A 22,715-nucleotide genomic window follows, 5' to 3' on the forward strand; every position below is an offset into this window, starting at 1 on the left:
ATAGATATGATGATGTTACTGTTAGTAACCATGAAATCGCGTCACGTCACGTGATAGTAGCATGAACCAATGATTTTTTTAAACATAAATAATTGATGTCAAATTCCTGCAGGAATAATATTTAAGGTATTAGAAAGCATTTTCTTTTTGTTTTAATGGATTACTTTGAAAATTCTATATTTTATGATTTTTTTGCAACAAGGGGTAGATCTAATGAACCTAAAAATAAGGTATATCCGGAGAAGTGCCCCCCCGGAGAACTGCCCCCCGGAGAACTGCCCCCTTATTTTAAAGGTGGCGGAGAGGTGCCCCCCCATCAAATCGGTAGGGGCGGAGAACTGCCCCCCTGTCAGAATTTAGTAGGCGGATATCTGCCCCACCATCAAATCTGTAGGGGCGGAGAACTGCCCCCCGGTGTCATATTAGTTATTAGTTACGTAGTGAAAACAATACTTACGGGTAATTTTACGTTATCGCCGACCACATTTTATCCGGTAACAATTTAATTTCAGTACAAGTATATTACCATTTATCGAACTGAATAACACAAATTGTCTAGAGGCATGTGATAATACTGTTTAAGGCCCTTGGTACGCATCTGCACCACTCACTATACATGAATGCCTTGTAAAAGTCGTGTTTTAATAAGAGCGCGAAACATAGTCGAGATCCACACAGGAAACGCGTGCGTGTTAATACTGGCAATGTGTTGCAACTAAATATAGACGTGCAACTCGGTACTTATGGAGGAAAAGTTACATCGGAATTAATTTACATTATAAAGATAGTATTGACCCATGGAAAAAAAGTTAATTGACATATAAAAAAGTAAATTAATAGGCAAGGCAAAGGCAATAATTTAGCTGACTTGAAGAAAAAAGTGAAGTGAAGTTGAATTTATAAGCAATTTATTCATGTTGTTTAGTTAATTCATGTCTTCTAGCACCTTATCCGTCGGTAGCATCGCCAGACCGTCGAGTCGTCCGCAGTTTGCATTTTGAGCAGATCATGTCGACATGCCAAACAAACAAAATCGGTAACAGTTGCTTTAATTAGCAGCTAATAAGGCAGGCAGAGAACTTGTTACCGTTAACGATAAGTACCGCGATCTTTTAATCTTTTAATTGGTAGACCGGACCGACCTTAATTGTTAAGAACTTGTTAGCTTTGAATAAAGCCGCATATGGGTTTATTATATTGAACCGTCCAAATCCGTAATTGGCGAAAACAAACAAATAAATTATTGTTTTCAGCTGGCATAAGGATGGATTAAATTGCATGCTAATTGTTTGTTTTTATTACGGGGAAAATATCAAATAATTCAGCCGCGAAAACTTTTTATTAGCAAAAAGTTATTTGTTTTACTTTGTTCACATTGACGAAAATCACGTGATTATAAAGTTGGCGACGTGACGACGTCCATGCCGAGGTAGGTATTTTATGCCGTTTTATAACTTTTATTACTTGTACAACTTTATATTACTTTTGAAATTTCACTCAATTTCCATACATAATAGCAAGAAAGTTACTGGCGTTATTGTCATTATAATACTCGCTTTATATATCACCGCTATTTCTTTAATTAGGGGGCACTTCTCCGGGTCATCAATTCTGACAGGGGGGCAGTTCTCCGCCCCTTATTAATCAGCAGGGGGGCAGTTCTCCGCCCTATACAAAAACAGTGAGGGGGCAGTTCTCCGCCCAGTGAAAAATCTTTGGGGGGGCAGTTCTCCGGGGGGGCACTTCTCCTAGAGCCTAAAAATAATGTTATTGAATTTCTAACCAAAAACTGGTTCTATGGCAATACTGGATGGAATGCACACTTTTCTTCAAAACAATCCAAATTTTAATGCTTTTTCTTGATAAAATATCTCCTATACTAACTAGAAATACCACTTTTGATCAGAAAATTAATACAAAAAGATGTTTTAGTTGTTTTTAATTTCAATAAGCATACTGTTTACGTTCTGTTCATATCTTCCTAACAATCTGTTATGTCATCATTTTTATAGGACAATATTTAATGTAATGTGTTTTATAATTTTGAAATGAAAACATTAATATTGTTTAAGACTAATAAACAAAACAAACTATTTAAAAGTAATTTTTGTTGTAATTATTGGCATTTTATTTTACATGTGTAGCAAGTTTAGGTAAATCTTTACCTATGTATTTTTTTCAAACTACATATATACAATTGACATTTTTGTACAAAAAAATGTGTTATAAGACAGACATTCCCAAAAGTATTTTAAGTCCACAGGACATCCGGTCCGGTAGTCTTAGATAACCTTCAGGACCGGACTGGGATTCATAGGACCGAAACATCAATGTACAAACATATATATATGGTATTTATATATTTGCGGAGTTAAGTGTTATGTCGTTCGGCAAAAACTCAGATGCTCCTTTATTACTTAGTGTTTGTTGTTTTCCTAAGTCGATAAGTTGTATGGTTACATATTTGTTTTCTTAATTCCAGGGGTGTCAATTGATCCAAATTTGAAATCCGGAAAATTAAGCTAGGGGTCTGGGACCGCAGGACCCCAACGGGGATTAAGGGCCGAGTGCCTATGGGAGATCCCCTGTAACCTAGCTTATTGTACTTTTTTTGTAGTATTTGTAGTTGCAATTTCAGGTGACTACAATGCGAATTATTATAAGCCATACCATCCGTATCACCGCATGTGTATCTTCATTCTATAAAAATGTGACAAAGAACATTGAAAATAAATTTAAATTGACGAATCATACTGTATTCGAATACGACAGTCCGAAAACATGTACATGTTTTGCACATATAATAACATGCGCTTTAAACATATCGTATATTTATGTAGAAAATGTAAACTAGTAACCAGTAACCTAGCAAATATGTAATCAATATATAATTTGGTTAACATATTGCTTTACAATATGCTACTACAGTGCTTAACATTGCTATACATCGATCACTTAAAATTTCAAGATGGCGGACATTAGCAGCATTTCGCAGAATCGTAAGATTTTTCGGAAAGTAGCGAACAGGTTTCGTCAGTTACCGTTCAATCTTTGCCAGCCGCTAACCAATTAGAAATCGATAAATAAAAGACTGGACGAAATTGGTACGAAGCGCAAATTTTTCGGAATGCCCAGGAATATTCGTTCTCAAATGAAAGCACACTGGAGCGAATTCTATAAAATAAATTAACTTTTCTTCTTGAATTATTTCCCGGACATTCGGACCGGCAACATGGCATTTTCAATCGGACCTGTCTTTAAAACATCGGTCAGGTCCGACGGTCCGACACTTTAGGGAATGTCTGATAAGATAAAAGTTTCTCAATAAAAATAACTAAAAATATATAATAACTCAAGTTTAAACATATGTGTGTCATAATTTCAAAAATAAGTGGGTGGCTGAAGCTAAAGTAACTGATAAAACATTCATAAGAAGGATAAACTGAAGTATGATTTTTCAATGGTTTATGCGCTAAATTTGAGATGTCTTTTCTAGCAGTTATATAAAGTGTTCCTGACCAAAATCAATGTTATATTACTTTCAAATCATTTATGTATTGGTATACAACAAGAAAGTGGTAGAATATTTGCGGAAAACATAAGAATTTTTGATGAAAACTTGTCTGCTGAAATTTACGGAGATGTTCCGGAAATGACAGATCGTCGGTTTCCAAAAATAATACATGTCGTGGTTTCTGAAAAACAAAATGGATGTACCCAAAGATTTTGGTGTTATTGACTATTACTGGTTGATAAATGTATGATTTTGCTTCTTATTTGAAAAAGTGATGCTTTCAAGGCTGATAAACTTGAAATATGAAAGCTATTCGGTCGTTTGGGCTTTGTTTGTCAATACATCTGTACGATCGGTAATTTCCGTAACCACTCGTAAAATTGTAGCAGACACAAGTTTTAATCACAATACTTATGTTTTCCTCTTATATTCGACCACTTTCTTGTTCAATACCAATATATAAATGATTTCAAAGCAATATTTTATTGATATCAGCAAGTAACACCGTCTATAACCGCGAAAAAAAACATTCCGAACTTTTTGGTTTACGATTTTTATTTTCTAAATAGCTTGCATAGAGCATGGCATTGAATGTTATGCAAGATAAATGTCTCTACTTTCTTGATTGGATGATTTCAGACTGTTTAATCCAATCAGAAAAGAGCTTTAAAACGCAATTTAGACCCATGTTAAGCGAGATAATAAAGAACCACTTTTTGGTTACTGCCTATTTGTGACATCACGAGTTGCCTCCCTTGTTGGTTCATGCTAGATAGTGATAGTTGTGAAGCGATTAGTTTACAAGTGTTTATCAATCATTTGTTACCAAAATGGGCCTATTAAAGAGGAAACCTAGCTAAAAACAGTGCTTATTGTAAGCTTCTCGTGGAAACAATTCAGATAAGTTCAGTTGTTACATTGTATTTTGTTACTTTTTTAACTGTATCACAGTTTTAACTGTAATTTTAAAATTAAATTTAGCTAAACTTTAAAGGAATGTATGCGAACTCCAACATATTTGACTTAAAATGTGGTGCAGATGAGACAATAAAAGTAAATATATAAAGCAGCACTGCAATTTTTAATGGAAACCATAATGTTCCATGATTCATATTTTGAAATGCATTACACTAAATATAAATAACGTAATTAACTATAATAATGAATTTTTTGTTATTGAAGTACATACATATATTTAGAGATATTTATATTCAAATGAAATTGTAGAATGTGATTCTTTGTGATATATTTGTTTATTTAAAGGTGATGGAGTTTACAAGATGTCCAGTACAATGTATATGCTCGTCAAATAACACCAACAAGATCTTCTGGGAACCAGGGAAACACAGAATCATACTGGTAAGATCTGTGAACAAAATTGCATGTTTGTCTGTATCATTTATTATTGTATACATCACAGGAAGACAAAATTTTTTTGGTTTGGAAAGTTCCTCAGGAATGCCTGATTTCTTTAAAAGAAATTTCGCTCGACCGTGTCTCCCGAATCGGTACTGACCCTCAACTTATTAATTGTGCGGTCGCCAAAAAATAAAAATAAATTGTTCAATTTTTGTTCATATAGGATGTAATATCAAGCAAACAAAGCATATATATACACGTATTTCTTATTATAGCTTTAGTAGGCTAGCGTTCCCTTTTTAGTACCCGAAAAAAAAAATCCCTACCTACAGACCCTGTTTTTTATTTCAAGAAGACCAGAAACGGACCTATTTTTATTTTGGCCTTAATAATGTTTATTAATAAAAATCTTTATACAAATTTAAGTGAGTAGCATCAGAGTAAAGGTGGTCTTAAGTCAAAACACCTATAATTTCACAAAACAAGACTATTTATTGGCTGTCATAATTTATTCTTTGTATCTATATCTCTATATCTGAATTTATTTTTTTTTTAACAACCTACTAGTGCTGCAACAATACGCCAAAAACCGTATTGCAATATATTGTCAGTTCAAAAACCTGTATTGCAATATATTGCTAACTTGTACCAGAATTATAACTCGCCAACTTATCACCAAAACCAACTTAATTACATGAACATAACCTTTGTATTGTGTGTTAAGGTTCTAGTTATATCCTATAGGCAATTCTAGCCTTTTGTACAAAATGCTTTATAAACACAACTCTTTTTTTTGGTATGACATGCAAAAGTAGATCTTGCGGACTCCCATGTAACAACGACTTTTTAGAATGCTATTTTTACGTAACAATTTATTTAGCTAAACACTGATTTGTTTTGTTTACCTTGATATCATTATTTCGGATGGCTTTTCTGGACAAATGTGTATAAATTTTTGTAGAATTTTCGTACCGGTATGATGAAAATCGTATCGCAATACAATATGCGGATTGCGTATTGCGATATATACCGATATACCGGTATATTGTTGCAGCACTACAACCTACACAATATATAACCATAATTTAATATGATTTGTATCCAAAATGGCCAGGTAAAGACCTGTTGTGTCAATATTTGTTGATAAAAAATATCAATTTGGTCCTTATTGTCGATACAAAATTCCCAAACTTGCCACTTTTATTGATTACATGTAAAACATTCCCAAACTTGAACAGATTCCTTTTCCCTTAATGGCTGGAAAAACCTCTTTTCACATGCATGCACAACTTGCAATTATCTGTAGCTTTGAAATAATTTTTTTAAATATAGCCTTTTTCAAGGAATTGAATTTAATGAAGTACACAACTTGTTTTTTTCATTGTCAGATTTATATTTATTTAACACTTTATGATGATTAAACTGTCTTATATCTATAAAATATATGTAGCGGTATATATAGTTTCTGATAATCTAATTTTGACAATTGACTATCAATTTTAATAATTATAAAATGTTTTACAATTCTAATTAAGCAACAGTTAATGTTTGTAGCATTAAGTTAAGAAACCTGCGAAATTGCACTTTTAGCCAGAAAAATCTGGACAAGGCCTGCTTTCACCCATCTCTGTAGCAAACACAATTTTTAATATAGACTGCCTAAAGCACTCCTAAACATCACTAATTACATTGTCTCCCACAAATGAAAGGCCATATGCATAGACAACTGCAAGAGATGGGTACCTATCATCAGTCTTGGCATTTTTTTTTTTTAGGCACTAGCCCGGTTGGGCTACCAGCTTTGAAATTTCACTTGCCCGAATCAATTTTAACTAGCCCGAATTAAAAGTTATAATTTGGTTACATTTGTAACTAGGTTTGTATTGATGAAAATAGAACAATAAAGATTAAACAAATAAACACTTGATTTTATTCACAGTTAATATCTTACACAAAAATTAACACAAGGTCTCCTGACATCTCCATTCCATCATGGTCATTGTCTGAGTCTCCGACATCCAGGTCTGACATATCATGTATGCTCCTTAAGGTGGCCTGAAAAAAAACGGATTGTATAACATGATATAAATTTTCCAAACACATATCTGAATAAAGTAAATAAAATGTCAAACTAGCAATAATACCTGTGCATAAGACGTAGCACAAGGAGGCAACTTTCCTGCCCAAACTTCTGAGTATTCTAACTCTAAAACCACATTTGTAGCAGTAGTTCTATTGCCTAAGCCACATATGGTTTGTCGCCGATTTGCGTATCACCACCTAAAATGCAGTATAATACACCTTTGAATTTACTGTCAGGATTTGTTCCTTGACAGATAAACTTTATCTGTAAAAAAATATACTTGTAAGTTAGTGCATGATTTTTAATTGCATATTTTTTACATTATGTATGACATGCACATACCAGCAAGTCAGCAATGCAGGCGCATAATCAAATTTCTCAATACTTGGAGCCATCAAAACGAAGCCAAGACTTATTATTTTTCCATGACATTTGGAATTTTCGTTTTGTTGTTCATATTTTGTGTTGCTACCTTCATTCTCATTTTGCGGTTGATGTTTGTGCGATGCGCCCTCAAAATAACACAGAAAATACATTACAATAAATGTATCGCTGCAAGTTCTCCACCAAGTAATAATAATTGTTATAGCGTCTCGCGAGATCGACTTACAACACTGTTCAATAAGCGTCTTATCAATAAGTGCTCAAGAGAAATAACCAATGCAGTCTTGAATGATCGTCTATATGCAGCTATTTCGGACTCGTTACTAAGTTTGGACACGAAAAAAGCACTCGACCCATCGGGCTACCAGCTTAGAATTTACACTCGACCGACGCAAAAATCACTCGAGCCGGTCGACGGTCGAGCGGGTTACGGCCAAGACTGCTATCATGGCCTGCCCTCCCCACCTCATCATAAATAAATAAATATGCATTGCTCTGTGCTCAAGGAATCAATCAGTAATGTAATGTTACATTGCATATTAAACAATTAGATGTTGTGATTGATTAGCTATGTTCATATATTCATTGTTACAGTGTACCACATCAACCTGCAACCTTTTTGCTCTGGATGCAAAACTATCTTGATCCAACCAACACATATTTACAGAAGGCTGGACAAACACACCACAGTGATTTAGAACTCATTGTCCTGTAACTTACTCCCAATCCAAATGCATCAGTCACTTCCACAAAGTTATCTTGACCATCCCTGGCAAATTGGATCCTTGGACAAGTTTCACTCTGTAGTCAGTCATATCATGAAACATCTCTACTACACAATGTTCCACCTACCTGGGACGTCCCCATTAACAAACACCTGAAAACCTAGACTGCTCACAAGCCATAAGATATTGTACATCGTCTTGTACAACATACAAATAAAGTGATTTTCATACATTCATGATTGGATATTTATAATACCTGTACTGCAAATTAGAAGTCTGGATAATAACTATTCAAACAAAGAAAACTAGAAATGGCGCAGCAGAAGCCGACGCGTATCCCCACGCCGCATGTTTGACCCAGGGTTGGTAATAGGGCCATGCATATTTGAGATTGACCGTATTGTCATAAGGGATGCTCAGTATCAATTTGAAGTAAATCGGTGTAGAAATGAAGAAGTTAATGTAAAATAACCTAAGAAAATGAGTGAAAATCTCTAACCCGGCCCCACCCCAACCCCCATAACTTTTGACCCAGGGGTCAGATCAAAATGCCAAAGTTCTAGTGCTAATAGTGAAGGAGAAGATAGTGGCCAGGATGGATGAACAGACGGTGGAGATAACCACATAATCAGTCTTCACGCTAACTATAAGCCCGACAGCCCAGGACTGGGTAAATGTTAATCGGGCTACTAGAAATTAATAATTTATATAGTTGGGCTATTGGATTTTTTGTCTGTTTCAAATAAAGCATCATAGTTCGGGCTAGTGGTTGAAATATATTACATCTGAAGGGATTAAGTAGCCTTTCTCGAATCGCAGTCGCAGATTTCAAAACATAAAAGCTGACCTCAAGGTCAAGGTCACAGGGTATAAAATTGTATGCACGTGGAAAGGTCTTTTCCAGATACACATGCATACCAAATATGAAAGCAATATCTGTAGGGACAAAGTAGTTATGAGCCTTTTTTGAATCGCGGTCGCAGGAAAATCTCTGACCGGGCCCCACCCCAACACCCATAACTTTTAAATAGTTGCTAAAAGTGTAGGAGGAGCAGGTGGCCAGGAAGGACGGACGGAAGTCAGAGATCAATACAATATCCCCACTTTTTCTCCGAAAAGCGTGGGGATAAAAAAACATGGGTGCACTGATTTCACACAATCCAGACAATCCCCTTCAACACTGACTCGGTACAAACCATTCCATTATAAGGTCTCATACTAGAAAGTTTTAGGGACATGACATTGTGCTTTGAGAACAATTTCACTACCTTGACCTTACATTATTTAATGACGCAACTTTGCCTTTCACTTTTTTGTGTATTTGCAAAGTTGGGTTGTAGTGATACACATTATGTGATGATGCATAGAATTTCACTAGACCTGTCCCAGTGAATTAACTGTGATTATTATATATATCTTCAGTGCTTTTTTTACCTCTATAAGAATGGCCATTTTCACAAATTTGGGAAATTTGCGACTCAAATTTTCACAATAATAGAAAGTGCATGACTCATTTCTTCACAATTTTGAACAGTTTGTGACTTATTTTTTCACAAAATGGAGGGGTCAAGGCCGCTTCACTAAAGCAGGAAAAAAAGCCCTGACCTTGATCGTGCCTACATTAAAGGTTTTGGCTTTAACTGAAAAGGATCTGTTCAGCTGTTTTTGTTGTTTGTTTACTTGTCATTATAGTACTGGTAATACTCATTTCTAATTTTGTATTTTTTCTGTATCTTAAAATCTTTGTTTGTATTAGGGCTCTTCACCCTTATATAACAGAGGCCAAAATTCGGCTACTTCCCAATTGAAAATAGAGAAATTTCCCAAATTGTAAAAAAAACAATTGTTTTTTTAATGAGACATATTGGGCATCTCCCAAATAGAAAGCAATGAGCTCTAATATGATTAAGAATGCACCACAATGTGTCTCTTGATACTTATGCACAATGAAAAAGACCCTGTTTCAAAAACTTAAAAAAACGGTCTTCCCAAAATGAGCAGTTATATGGCAAAAAATTCCCAACTTGAAAGACTAGGGCCTCTTCCCAATTTCCTGATGAAAAGTCCTGCTGTATTCAATATATATTTGTATGTGTGAATACATGTATATATGGAACAAGAACTTGTTGCATAATACTGTATAGGGTGATTTATGTTTAATGTTACCTGTAACAGAAACAACATACTCATGCATAGTTGTCTAATGTTACCAACTGGTATGTTTTTTCCATTCAAATTTGGGGCCTGTAGTAGGATACATTCCCAATGGGAAAAGTATATATTTTTCCCAAATGTGACCAAAAATTGCCAATAGCATTTAGTTCTCCGATCAAGCTCTATAAGTTGAATCTTAGGAAATGTAATATTGAAATCTTTTTTATTCTCAATTTTAAAGCATTTGTTAGCCAAAAATCAACCATACTTATTTCCCAATTTAAGTCAAAACACTGTGTTTGTTGCCAATCCAAAGGGCGCCAGGCTCAAGTCCCAAAATGGTGAAATAAACAACACTGGTAAGGTTACAGTTTAATTAAATCTTTGCATGTTTCCATTTTAATACTTTGTGGTTTATGCATATATGCACTGTTTTGTATGTATGTATATATCACATTCTAGCTAAATATCATCAAATATAGGGGACATTATCATATATTTAATAAATATTTAAATTGATACAGAAAGTTTTTTTCACAACTGACATTTTAAAAGCATTGATATATGCATGTTACCACTAAAACTTCTCATTCACATAGTAAAATAGTAAAACTTAAATCAACCCCACATTGTACCTTTATTTATTAACAACTTGTTTAAAAAGCTGACCAAAGCCCCATATTATTCAACTTGATAATGGAACATGACACATGTCCGATTGCAGCGATGACACATGTCCGATTGCAGCGATACCACTGTCTTAAGAATGTGCCCTAGTTCAAGCAACACTGTTATTCAATGTAATCTATCCACCGTCGGTAACAAAATGAGTGCATTGCAACCATTCATTTGCTCTATTTTCTCTATTTCAGTATTTGTCTCAATTTACAACTTCCGCTTTCAAAGGTTGATTATCAAATTGTTGTTTTGGGTATTTTTTTCACAATAGACACATTTTAATGTCGATGGTAACAGGTATTTTGTTTGGCTGTAAATTAAATACCGCGTTTAAAAATGACATAACGTATACATGCCAAATTCCAATTAATTATCTGAAGAAATTTACTTTCACTTTCGCCCGAGTAAATACTAGTTTGTACACGTTGCATTCAATCTAAATAAATGTACGTCGATTTGTTGTTAAAATCAAGAACCAATACCGCATGCGCGGCGGCGCATATTGTTTTTCAGGATGAATTTGCCCGTCAAATCGGTATGGTATGGACGTCAGATCGGGACATAAATCGCCAGTCATTTTCTGACCGTGACGTCACATGGCATTTGTTAACTTAACTCTTGAAAACTGGGAAACACTTGTGTTTGTTAAATTCTTAAACATATTTTAATTTAGCGTTGAAATCTGCTTAAATTCTTTTTTTAGAATGTAAGGCGTTTTATGTTTATTGTGCAGTGTGGAGTGAAGTTAAATATAGTTTTTAAGACTTTATGCCAGGATATCGAATGTCCAGGCATTAATTATGTCATTCCCCGATTTTAACCTGAAGAATACAGGCATGTTTGAATTGAACTGCCATATAGGTTGAGACCACATTTAATACGATGTTTGAAAAAAAGGTTTTGACATATGATTGATCATATACGGGAGTATGAACATTTTTGAATAACGTTCATGACTTAATTTATCGTCGTAACGTAACAGGGTTATTTTCAAATTTTATGTGAAAACAAGAGATATCTTAAAATAAGATATACTGCATTGATATTAATTGTTTTTGATGTCGAAAACGTTCGTCAATGAACTTAAAGAGTTACGACTTTTGACGCGGATGTTTTTCTGAACAATTCTTAGGCGCATTGCTTCCACATAAATTAATACGTAGTACGAACGTTGTTTACAAACTTATTGGATACGCATGAAGAAGACACGTTTTGTGAAAACTAACTTGAAGATAAATATGTTTTGTCTTACTTTTGATAACGGCAGATATTTATTAAAGTTGGTTCAGCGACTTGACAATACTCATGTATGACAGTGTTGGCCGATCAATATAAAACATCGGTAACTTGTCCTAATGTCACATTTTGCCTTGTGTCAAATATTGATCTTTATTTGCAAATGAATATTGCTCATACGTCTATATACCCGTATTCTAAACACAAAGCCGATACCGACACGTTTATAAGATGCAGAACCAAAATGGTGTCTTTTTGTGTCGAATAAATAAATTACAGAATGAGTAGGTATGTTCAAATGTTTAAACTTAACGCGCTTAAAAACTCTCAACCCTGATAAATCGCATCTCCCAAAATAATCAGCAAGGCCTGACAATTCATTATCAGGGCTCGCGCTGTCGTTCGCCATTTGAGCCATTGATTGTATGTGTGTGTTCACGGATTATAACTATGTTTCACACATGTGTTATAAGGCGCTTATTTGTGAAAAAGACAAAAATTTCAAGAACAAACATGAACCAAAGTTGCTCATTACCATTTTGAAACTATTTATAGAACAAGCACACGCGCATAGTAACAAACCATAGCAACCAATAGGGCTACTATTAGGAACATTGCACATGATACAGATAGGTACGGGGGGCTTCATCTAATCAGTATTTGTCAAAACATTGCCGATTTAAATGCAGTCGTTGTCGTGCTGATTTAAATGCAGTCGTTGTTGTTATGCCAAATAATTCACTGTTATCGATAAATTGACATATAAAGCATGTGTGTTTAAAAATAAATCACTTATAAATAAAGATGTTTTCCTTAAGGGGGCCGATTCAACGGTTACACATGCTAGCGATAAAGGCTTGTGAAAACACTTGTCACGATGCAGGGGCTATTTACAAACGACGTGTCTACGGTGCTGTGCAAATACATGTAGTGTGTTTATGCATCACATGAATATTTTGTTATGTCTACATTCTCAAACAATTAAAAAATGTGTAGACTTGTGTGGTAGAAATATTTCTCAGGCTATATTGTAACTAAATAAAAATATTAAAATTCTGATTTGATATTACTTTGTATGCGCCCGGAAGTGTGGCAGCTAGCAGTCGCGCTGTCCGTCCGGTATCTGTTTCCGGAGTTTTTTTCCTATAGGCTTCCAGATATTTACCTGAATTTAAGTGTGTGAGTCTACCTGCATGACGTACAGATCAAGTTCGAGTTTTGTTGCGGTCGATAGACTTTGGTGGATTATTTTACGAAGTGGTGGCATGATAAAAATGGCAAATGCTTTTTTACGGTAAAAGGTTTTGTATATTTTTGAAAACAAGTTCTTATTGATAGTATGTTATGGTGAGAACAAAATGAAGCACATTTATCAGCGATGTTTTTGCCTAATAGGAAAAAGGAGCCGTACTGTACCAATAGGGAAAAATTAGGGCGGAAACAAACAAACTGAAATTAAGAAAATTTGAGTCGTAAAATCTTCAGATTGGGAATAATGGGTCTTTTAAATTGCATGGTATAAAGTGCACAAACAAATTTAAATATTCATTTACGAACATGTAATGCCATATGATAATAGGACCGACATTACAGCATGATAAAACACACAAGTTGTGTCACATGTTTATGCAATCATATTCCCGCATATTGGGCAGTTATTTATTTATAGTTAAACATAAATAAATCAACAGTCGGCAAACGTACATTATGCAAATATAAATTAAGTGTGTGATTACCTTGGTAAAGACTGTTTTTTAACCAGGTTTTCCGAAGGGAAAAACTGGTTATTAGATTGGCGAATGTCGGCGGGCCGGCGGGCGGAACAAGCTTGTCCGGGCCATAACTTTGTCGTTCGTTGTGAGATTTTATAATCATTTGGCACATGTGTTCACCATCATTGGACGGTGTGTCGCGCGAAAGAATTACGTCGATATCTTCAAGGTCAAGGTCAAACTTTGAGTTCAAAGGTCAAAAATGGCCAGAAATGAGCTTGTCCGGGCCATAACTATGTCGTTCATTGTGAGATCTTAAAATCCTTTGGCACATTTGTTCACCATCATTGGACGGTGTGTCGCGCGAAAGAATTACGTCGATATCTCCAAGGTCAAGGTCGCTACGACTAAAAATAGATTGATTTTGAAACAAGGGGGTAAGTATGAACAATCAGTAACAATGTATATTTTGAGTTGTCTCCCTTTTTCAGACTTTTTTTTTCAAATTAAAATCAAGGTCGCCACGAGTAAAAATATATTGCATTTGAAACAAGGGGGGTAACAATACACATTTTAAATTGTCTCCCTTTATCAGACTTTTTATGAAAACATATAAATCCATTTCTCGTGACACTATTAGCAGATGGGTTTAAGTTGTTATGTTACGGACTGGTGTTGACACTAAGATATTCCGTGCTCACAGTTTGAGATCAGCTTCGACATCTTAAGCTAAAGCTATGTTGGTACCAATACACGACATTCTTAAAACATCAGGATAGTCCAGAGAGAGCACTTTTGCAAAATACTACAACACACGGATCCAAAGTGGTAATAAGTTCATGGAAACACTATTGAAAATGTGAAGACAGGTCAAATGCTTAGCTAAATGGGGCTTGTAGTAAGAAATTGTTTGGTCATTTTGCTTTGAAGTAGTCTCATTTAAGGGCAACTAAACCAGTTGCGGAATAGAATTACACAATTAAACGAGACTTACATTGGTTTAGTCTATTTTTGATTGTAATTCTAAGAGCAATATAGCATAATTATAATAGTAGTAGGGCCTTTTTCAGGCTAATCTACGGATCCGTTAAACGGACCCATTCCCAAGCCGAAAAAAATCCCCAATATGATTGTTCCCCCCCCCCATACAAAAGTTTTTTAGAAACTCGTTTCTTATGGCTATTGTACCTTAATTTTATTTCAAATACATCTAACAGAATATATAACTATAATTTATTTCTTCCCAAAGAAATTTTCCAAATACTGATCAAGCAAGAAGCCTTTTTATTCTTGTTTCGTTCCGAAAAAAATCTGTAAGCCTATGCGCTTTCATTTCATTCTTACCTTGCTTAACAATCACCCTGATCGATCTTCAAGCTTTTTTATGTCGATCTTTATCTTTTCCAAATATGTATCCGTTTATGATTATTTATTTTGATTTTTTTTATAAATCGTTTTGTAAAATGGTTTCTTAGGCTATAAGAAAGAAACGTATACAACACAGTTTAACAACCCTGTATTTGTCAAGAATGTGGTGCACACAATGTTTCCTGTTAATAACTTACCGTTTAATACTGATTGAAACAACAAGTGGTACACAAACTTTAGATCGAGCACACCTCATCTTGTTATTATGACACGTCTAAATATAGCTGTATATTTCGATGTGTTTTTCTACAGTACTAAAAGTTGGTTCTACAATTTAATAACTAAGGTACGACTCGATTGGCATAACCGTTCTTTGTTAAAACATATGTTGTGGTATTTTCGAAGTACACTCAATTAATTTTTAAGGATCGGTCGCCTACTCACTTAATCTCAATTGCCCATAATTTTGTTCCGAACTGTAAATACGGTGCTTGTGTACGATTTTGGAAAAATGTGACTGTAACTCATGTAAAAGAAAAAAAAACAAGTTTGTGATGCTTTGTCCACTTAGAATAATATTTAAGAATACAAATGAAGACAAATTGTGCTTGAACAACACAGAACATATAGCAATTAGAAATAATTTCAATAATGAGTCTTCATCGGTTATTTGTGATTCCAAAAACTAGCGGAATCTACCTGAATCTAACAAATTATAACAAGTGTATAACGTAAAAGCTCTATTTTGTATTCGTATACTAGTATGTACCGGTAATCATCATAATGTTAAGTCATTAAATAATCCACTAATAATGTATTTAATGTTTGTAATATGAATACGTTTGAAAAGATCGCCGAAAATTATTGTTTCTTTGAACCCAGATCGAAAACAGTTACATTGTTTTGAACATTTCAACAACAATAGATTCAACAACTGCAAAACAGGAATGTTTTATTGAACGCAAAAAACGCGCTTTGTGTTTTGTTTAATGTTTTTCTTAACTAATCTTGAAATAATGTGTGGTTAATATTGGTATGTTACCTATTACAGAGTGGTGTGCCATATTCGGTTTCGCTGGAATAGACAAACACAGGAGCGGGTTCGTTTGTTCCTTGAACTTTGCGGCGTTAGCGTCATCAACCATCTAGGTCAAGGACGTTCGGTTCTTCATTCGCACATAGGTTTAGTCATCTTCGGCCATCTGGTAAATAATGGTTGGTCCTGACGTGGTCGTCTTCGAATTACTAGCTGCAACGTGCTTTCGTAACTTTATGATATAACCTGATACTCTCGCGGTAGTTTATATTGATGGATGCTTTGATGGTATTTGACGTCTTGTTAATTCATGTTTGATTTAATGTTAGTGCTATCTTACCTATAAACCGACATTTTTTAACTGAAAAAGCGACATGCTTTAGTATTTCAGACACATCAGTGAATCTTTAGGTACATATGTATTTGATGGGTGGACGTTAAGGAGGGGGGCTTTTGGGCGAGCGAGCAATCGGGGTAATCAATCTTATCTTGATGAAACTTTTGAGATCTTGCTGTGGATACTTTTCGGCCAGGCGGTTCAATGTCACCGTTCTAAAAATCGAAAAAGCGTTTTCTTAATAAATGTTTCTTGATTAAGGATTGTGGTATTGTGCTGAAAGTGTGTGTGGTGGTAGCTCTCATGCAGACCTAGGTTGCATTTGAAGTCAGTTGGCGGAAGTCAATGTAACTATTACTGAATAATTATTTTAAACTACGTAGACAACAAAATGCTTCACGAGTTAGGATGGAGGCATCGTGCTTACATGTTGTATGTGTGCAGCTTACATGCTGACTTTACCTGGGATTACATAGAAAGCCCGTAGGTTTAAGCTCATTCTTTCTCTATCTTAAACGTATTGTCCTACCCAATATTATAGTTTGTTTGAACGTATTGTTAGAACATTTTGTGTGTAGGTAGCTTTAATGAAAATATAGCTTGTGATTACATTTTTGCCCAGTACACTATCCTTCAAATAAAACATAGCATGGTTGAATGCATCATATCATAGATTTGACATTTAACACTGTTGTCACGTTTAACCCTTCACCACTTAGATACGTAATTGACGCATTTGTAGTCCCTTAGAAAGTTAAAAATTTAATTTGAGGCCTTTCTTGCAAGATCCAAGTTTTAAAGGTTTCAGTTCCAACCCTTAGATACTGATGGGCAGCAAACGGCAATAAACCTGAACAGACTGCGAGTTACTCGCAGACTGTCAGCATTTTTCCTCACCACTTTGGGAATGGTACCAGCCAAATTGGGAAACTTAGCGGCGTTTTCATCCAAATTGAGAAGTTTATTAATTATGCTGATGTTTAAAACATGTACAAATAATATGTTGCATATTGACATCAAAGTGGTTAATGACTTCCTGCGAAATCCTGTTCCTATTAACACTAAACAATGAGTTTATTCAACTAAACATTCTTTTAACTGAAACCGTGCTTGAGAGTATGAACTATCTAAATCGGGACTTGTAGCCTCAGGTTCTGTAGGATAACCTGCCTCTGATTGAACCAGGTTTGCATCTGTTGAATTGACCATCAATAAAAGGTTTCTATAGTCAACATCTGACAACTATGCTGCACTGGACTCAATATTTGATACATATTCCCCAATTTTATAAGACGATTTTTATAAATGCGCGAGTGATAATTAGTACCGGTATTTGATTGGCCGTTTTCATTTTACACCGAAATTGGTTACACACCACTCAACGAGTAGTATTAGAGTTTGGCTAAAAGGCACTGAAGATGCGAACGATTGTGAATCAGTTATGCATGGATAACATATTGTCACTATCAATAGATAATTTCAGTGGCTTTGTGGCAGTTTGTTGGCGTTGCTATACATGTACCTACCATACTAATCAGTCATTACGGTGTACTCCTCCACGCAAAAAATCGTGCCCTGTTACTTAGAGAACGGCAACCGGGTGTTAACCTCGTAGAAATTTCATGCTTAATATTGTCAAAAAATTTATTTCGACACATACACGTTTTAACAAATTATTATTAAATTAATAACCTAAAACTGTAAATGTTTTGTTGCATTCTCAAATGACCATAATTAAATTTGTAATCCGAAAACACTTTTGAATTTTCATGTTAATGCGACGTTATCAAATTTTAGCTCCACATAAACATTACACATGCATATTTCCTTTGTCTCGACAAAAGCGCGGGAAAATGATGCCGCTTATGTAACACGTTACGTTACCTCAAGGAAAGCGTGGGCATATTGATTTTTGTATAAAAAGTATGTAGCGTAGAGCCAATTGAACTCTTTTACTATCGGTTACAAATTTCGCCATTCATTTGAACTAAATATAATTTCCATTAACCATGCTGGATCTTTATCGTGACGGTCTTTTCGATGATTCATTATTGAAGAAGCTATTGTAATATATACAGTACTGAGTAAACAGAAAATCCGGACAAAACTGGATTAAGTGATGGGTTTTGTAAAAACACTCTTAGCAGTATTGTGTAGACAGAGATGTTTTGACAAATGTCTTTCACATTAAGTGTAGCTTCAAATAACTATTAACTTAAATTATTTTATAATTCAAAGATACTCAGTTTAAATGTTATATTAATCATATGTTCAACTTTGTATCTTTTTTTAATTAGGGGATTTCGCTGACTGTTCAAGTTGACCGAACCAAACGATGTTAGTGACCAGTGATATGGCGTTCTATGTGGTAAGAAAATCGAACTAATAAATTTATCATTTTGTCCTAAATGTTACAAACTGTAAAAACTCGAAAATTCAAACAACAACAACAAAACAAGTATTTTTAGTGCAAGTGTATTTTGAATTTAAGTATAAGATTGTCGTACGTTTCTTGTTATGTAATAACACAATTACCAATGCCGCCTACATTTAAACGTTTATGCTTCAAACGCAGCAGAATCTTTTTCCTACTTACACACTTGCCCAAATTATATAATAAGGAATAATCCATCAAGAAATTAGAAGAATGATCTTGTATACGAATCGTATCTTGATAATTGTTTTGTCAGCGAAGCGGAAAAATAACAAACATGCACATATGTTTGATAAATAAAATGAAATGAATGAGAAATAACTGCGTATGTATGAACACTAGTGTTAATTTATTTCAGTATCAAGTGAGCTTCATTTGTGCATTAATGTTTGGTAAGTATTACCAGTGAGATGTATTTGAGTTGTAGACCTATCAGAAACAAGACTATTGCCAAGCAATATATGTCCCCTACTGGCTCCACCATTGTCAGAAACTCCACCATTGTCAGAATGTTTTTAAATTTTTATTTGTTGCCATAGCGACCAGAATTTTTGACGTAGGAACAAAATGAAATGACGTGAATAATGTCCATATTGCCATCTATCCATGTTTCAAGTTTCATAAAAAAATATGAAGAATTTTTTAAGTTATCGCAGGATCCAGAAAACCACCATTTTCAGCAGTATTTCTAGACTATTTGTTGCCATAGCATCCATATTGTTTGACGTAGAAACCAATGAAATGACATGCATAATGTCCATATTGCCGTCTATCCATGTTTCAAGTTTCATGAAAACATATTAAGAACTTAAAGTTATCGCAGGATCCAGAAAAGTGTGACAGACAGACAGACACACAGAGCAAAAACCATAAGTCCCCTCCGGTGAAACAGGTAGGGGACAACAAGCCAAATCTTATTTTGTTTTCCTACACTTAAACATTCATAAAGGCAATATTGAGTATATATAAGGAAAGAGATGTAAACGATAAACACTTTGTTTACACTCTTAAACTTTTGTATATACATAAATATATTCACTATTTTATGTGTTTGTGTGTCAGGGCTTTTTTTCCTTCTTTATGAGTGGCCGTGGAAGGACATTTCACAATTTTGAAAAGGACAATTCACAAACCTAACATGGCCGTGAATTTTTACAAAATGGGCCGTTTTTCACAATTTTAATAATTTCACGACTCGGTTTTTCACAATTTTAAGAAGTTCGCGACTCAATTTTTCACAATTTTGAAAAGTTCGCGACTCAATTTGTCACAATTTTGAAAAGATTGCAACTCATTTTTTCACAATTGTGAAAAGTTTGCGACTCATTTTTTCACAAAGTAAGGGGGCCAGGGCCGCTTCACAAAGTCAGGAAAAAAAGCCCTGTGTGTGGTCATGAATTAGTGCCTTATGTTATTATGCCCCTTTTCGAATAAGAAGGGGTATATTGTTTTGCTGGATGTCTGTCAGTAGACCAATCTGAATGTCGGTAGACCAGTTCGTTTCCGGCCAATAACATTGGCCTTGGACAGTAGATGACCCCTATTGAAATTGGGGTCACTAGGTCAAAAGTCTAGGTCGCTAGTGGAAATCGTTTCCGAGCAATAACTCGTCAACGAATCGACCTATTGGCTTGATACTTTACATGTGCATTGGCCTTGGACAGTAGATGACCCCTATTGAAATTGGGGTCATTAGGTCAAAGGTCAAGGTCGCTAGCACACTAAGTGTGAAAATCGTGTCCGATCAATAGCTCGTCAACGAATTTACCGATTGGCTTAATACTCAACTTGTGCATTTGCCTTGGACAGTAGATTGCCCCTATTGAAATTGGGGTCACTTGGTCAAAGGTCAAGGTCACTATCAGACTTAGTGTGAAAATTGTTTCCAATCAATACGTTTTCAACCAATTGACCGATTGGATTGATACTTCACATGTGTATTTGCCTTGGACAGTAGATGACCCCTAAATAAATTGGGGTAACTTGGTCAAAAGTCAAGGTCAATGTTACACATTAATAGTACTATCGTTTCAGATTAATAACTCAACTGATTCACCGATTGGCTTGATACTTCCCATGTCCATTGGCCTTTGACAGTAGATGACCCGTATTAAAGTCACTGTTACACACTAAGTGTGAAATCGTTTCCCGATGACTCCTATTGAAATGAGGGTCACTGGTTCAAAGGTAAAGGTCACTGGTACATACTAAGTGTGAAATCGTTTCCGATCAATTACTCGTCAACTGATTCACTGATTGGCTTGATACTTCTCATATGCATTAGCCTTGGACAATAGATGACCCCTATTGAAATTGGGGTCACTAGGTCAAAGGTCATGATCACTGGAACAATAAATGGGAAAAATGTTTCTGATCAATAACTCGTCAACAAATTGACCGATTGGCTTGATACTTATTATGCGCATTGGCCTTGGACAGTAGATGACCCCTATTGGAATTGGGGTCACTAGGTCAAAGGTCAAGGTCACTCTCACAATGCGTGTGAAAATTGTTTCCGATCAACAGAAGATGGCCCCTATCGAAAATTGGGTCACTAGTTCAAAGCCCTGTTTGGGGGGGGGGGGGGCATATGTCTCCGACCGCGGAACACTTGATTTAATTGAAAATCATTTTGTAAATTGTTAATAGATACGTTTTAATATTACTTTGTGTCCACTAGTCAGAACATACAATGTTGGAATGTTATATCAAAGCATATGATTAATACAACGAGAAATATTGTAGTAACGCTTAGTGTATTACGATATTTGTAAAAAGCGCATGCGTTTTTCTAGTATTGTCTTTTTATTATTATGTTTCTAGTTTCCGAGATTTTGCTCTTGAAGATTGAGGTTCAGGATCGAATGACTGTTGATGGCAGTGTGCGTATCAAATGCTATTCGGGTCAACCTTTTTACTTTATTTTTACCAATTATGAAAAAACATCAACTGAGATAGCTAGATGTATCCCAGGGGAGATGCATTTTGAGTGTAACCTGTTCGAAGAAACGTATAAGAAATACTATTCAACAGATTATACTCTAGAGAGTGGAATCTTGGTAATTTTAAAATTGGAGCAAGATGTTTATGGTCAATACAACTGCACAGATGCGTTCGACCCAACACAAACAGAGGGAGTCATGATAACAGACAGGACAAGTAATGGGAGTCATGCATCTAATAACAGGTAAACTCAATTTACATTTAGTTGTGTAATATATTTTCTATAAGAGACGTCATGCATTTTGGCATAGTTCGTATCTACTCATTTGTATAGAAACTTCTATTTCAATCGGTATTTATACCCCGATGAATCACCGACGTATGCAAATTAACTTAAACGTATTCATTACCGTACTACGTGTTCATTGAAGTTGATAACGTCATTATTTTCCGCAAATCTTGACAAATTTCATTTTTTTATCCACGAAATAACGTCATCGTTCGGCGTAAATGTTTATTATTACCAGATAGTCAAAATTTAACTTAAACGGGATACTTCCACCACTCGAAACACAGGTTTTGTCCTTAGACGATTAAACTAATTCTTATCGGTTGTAACTATACTAATTTGAAACTATTTTCTACCTTCTTAATTATATAAACTGTACTTAAGAAAAATGAGAGCAATACTACTCGCGTCGCCGTCGCCGTTGGTTAAAGATTTTTATATAGTCAAATAACTATAACACTAT

The 22,715-nt window shown here is 35.0% G+C and overlaps 1 protein-coding gene across 5 annotated transcripts in view; it reads left to right on the forward strand.

Annotated features, from left to right (window-relative positions):
* Positions 1 to 22,715, forward strand: part of LOC127869505 (uncharacterized) — a 67,785-nt gene continuing 45,070 nt past the window's right edge. For 2 of the 5 annotated variants that reach the window (XM_052412129.1, XM_052412133.1), the window contains exons 1-6: positions 1 to 126; positions 4,778 to 4,873; positions 16,265 to 16,418; positions 18,884 to 18,954; positions 19,379 to 19,412; positions 21,844 to 22,207. The gene's annotated coding sequence lies outside the window, so the exon portion shown is untranslated. Of the gene's footprint in view, positions 127 to 4,777; positions 4,874 to 11,101; positions 11,195 to 16,264; positions 16,419 to 18,883; positions 18,955 to 19,378; positions 19,413 to 21,843; positions 22,208 to 22,715 lie in introns of those variants that run through there. The other 3 variants (XM_052412132.1, XM_052412131.1, XM_052412130.1) reach the window with 3 other exon arrangements.

The sequence above is a fragment of the Dreissena polymorpha genome, chromosome 2 (assembly GCF_020536995.1).
Source record: "Dreissena polymorpha isolate Duluth1 chromosome 2, UMN_Dpol_1.0, whole genome shotgun sequence".
Taxonomy (NCBI): Eukaryota; Metazoa; Mollusca; class Bivalvia; order Myida; family Dreissenidae; genus Dreissena; species Dreissena polymorpha.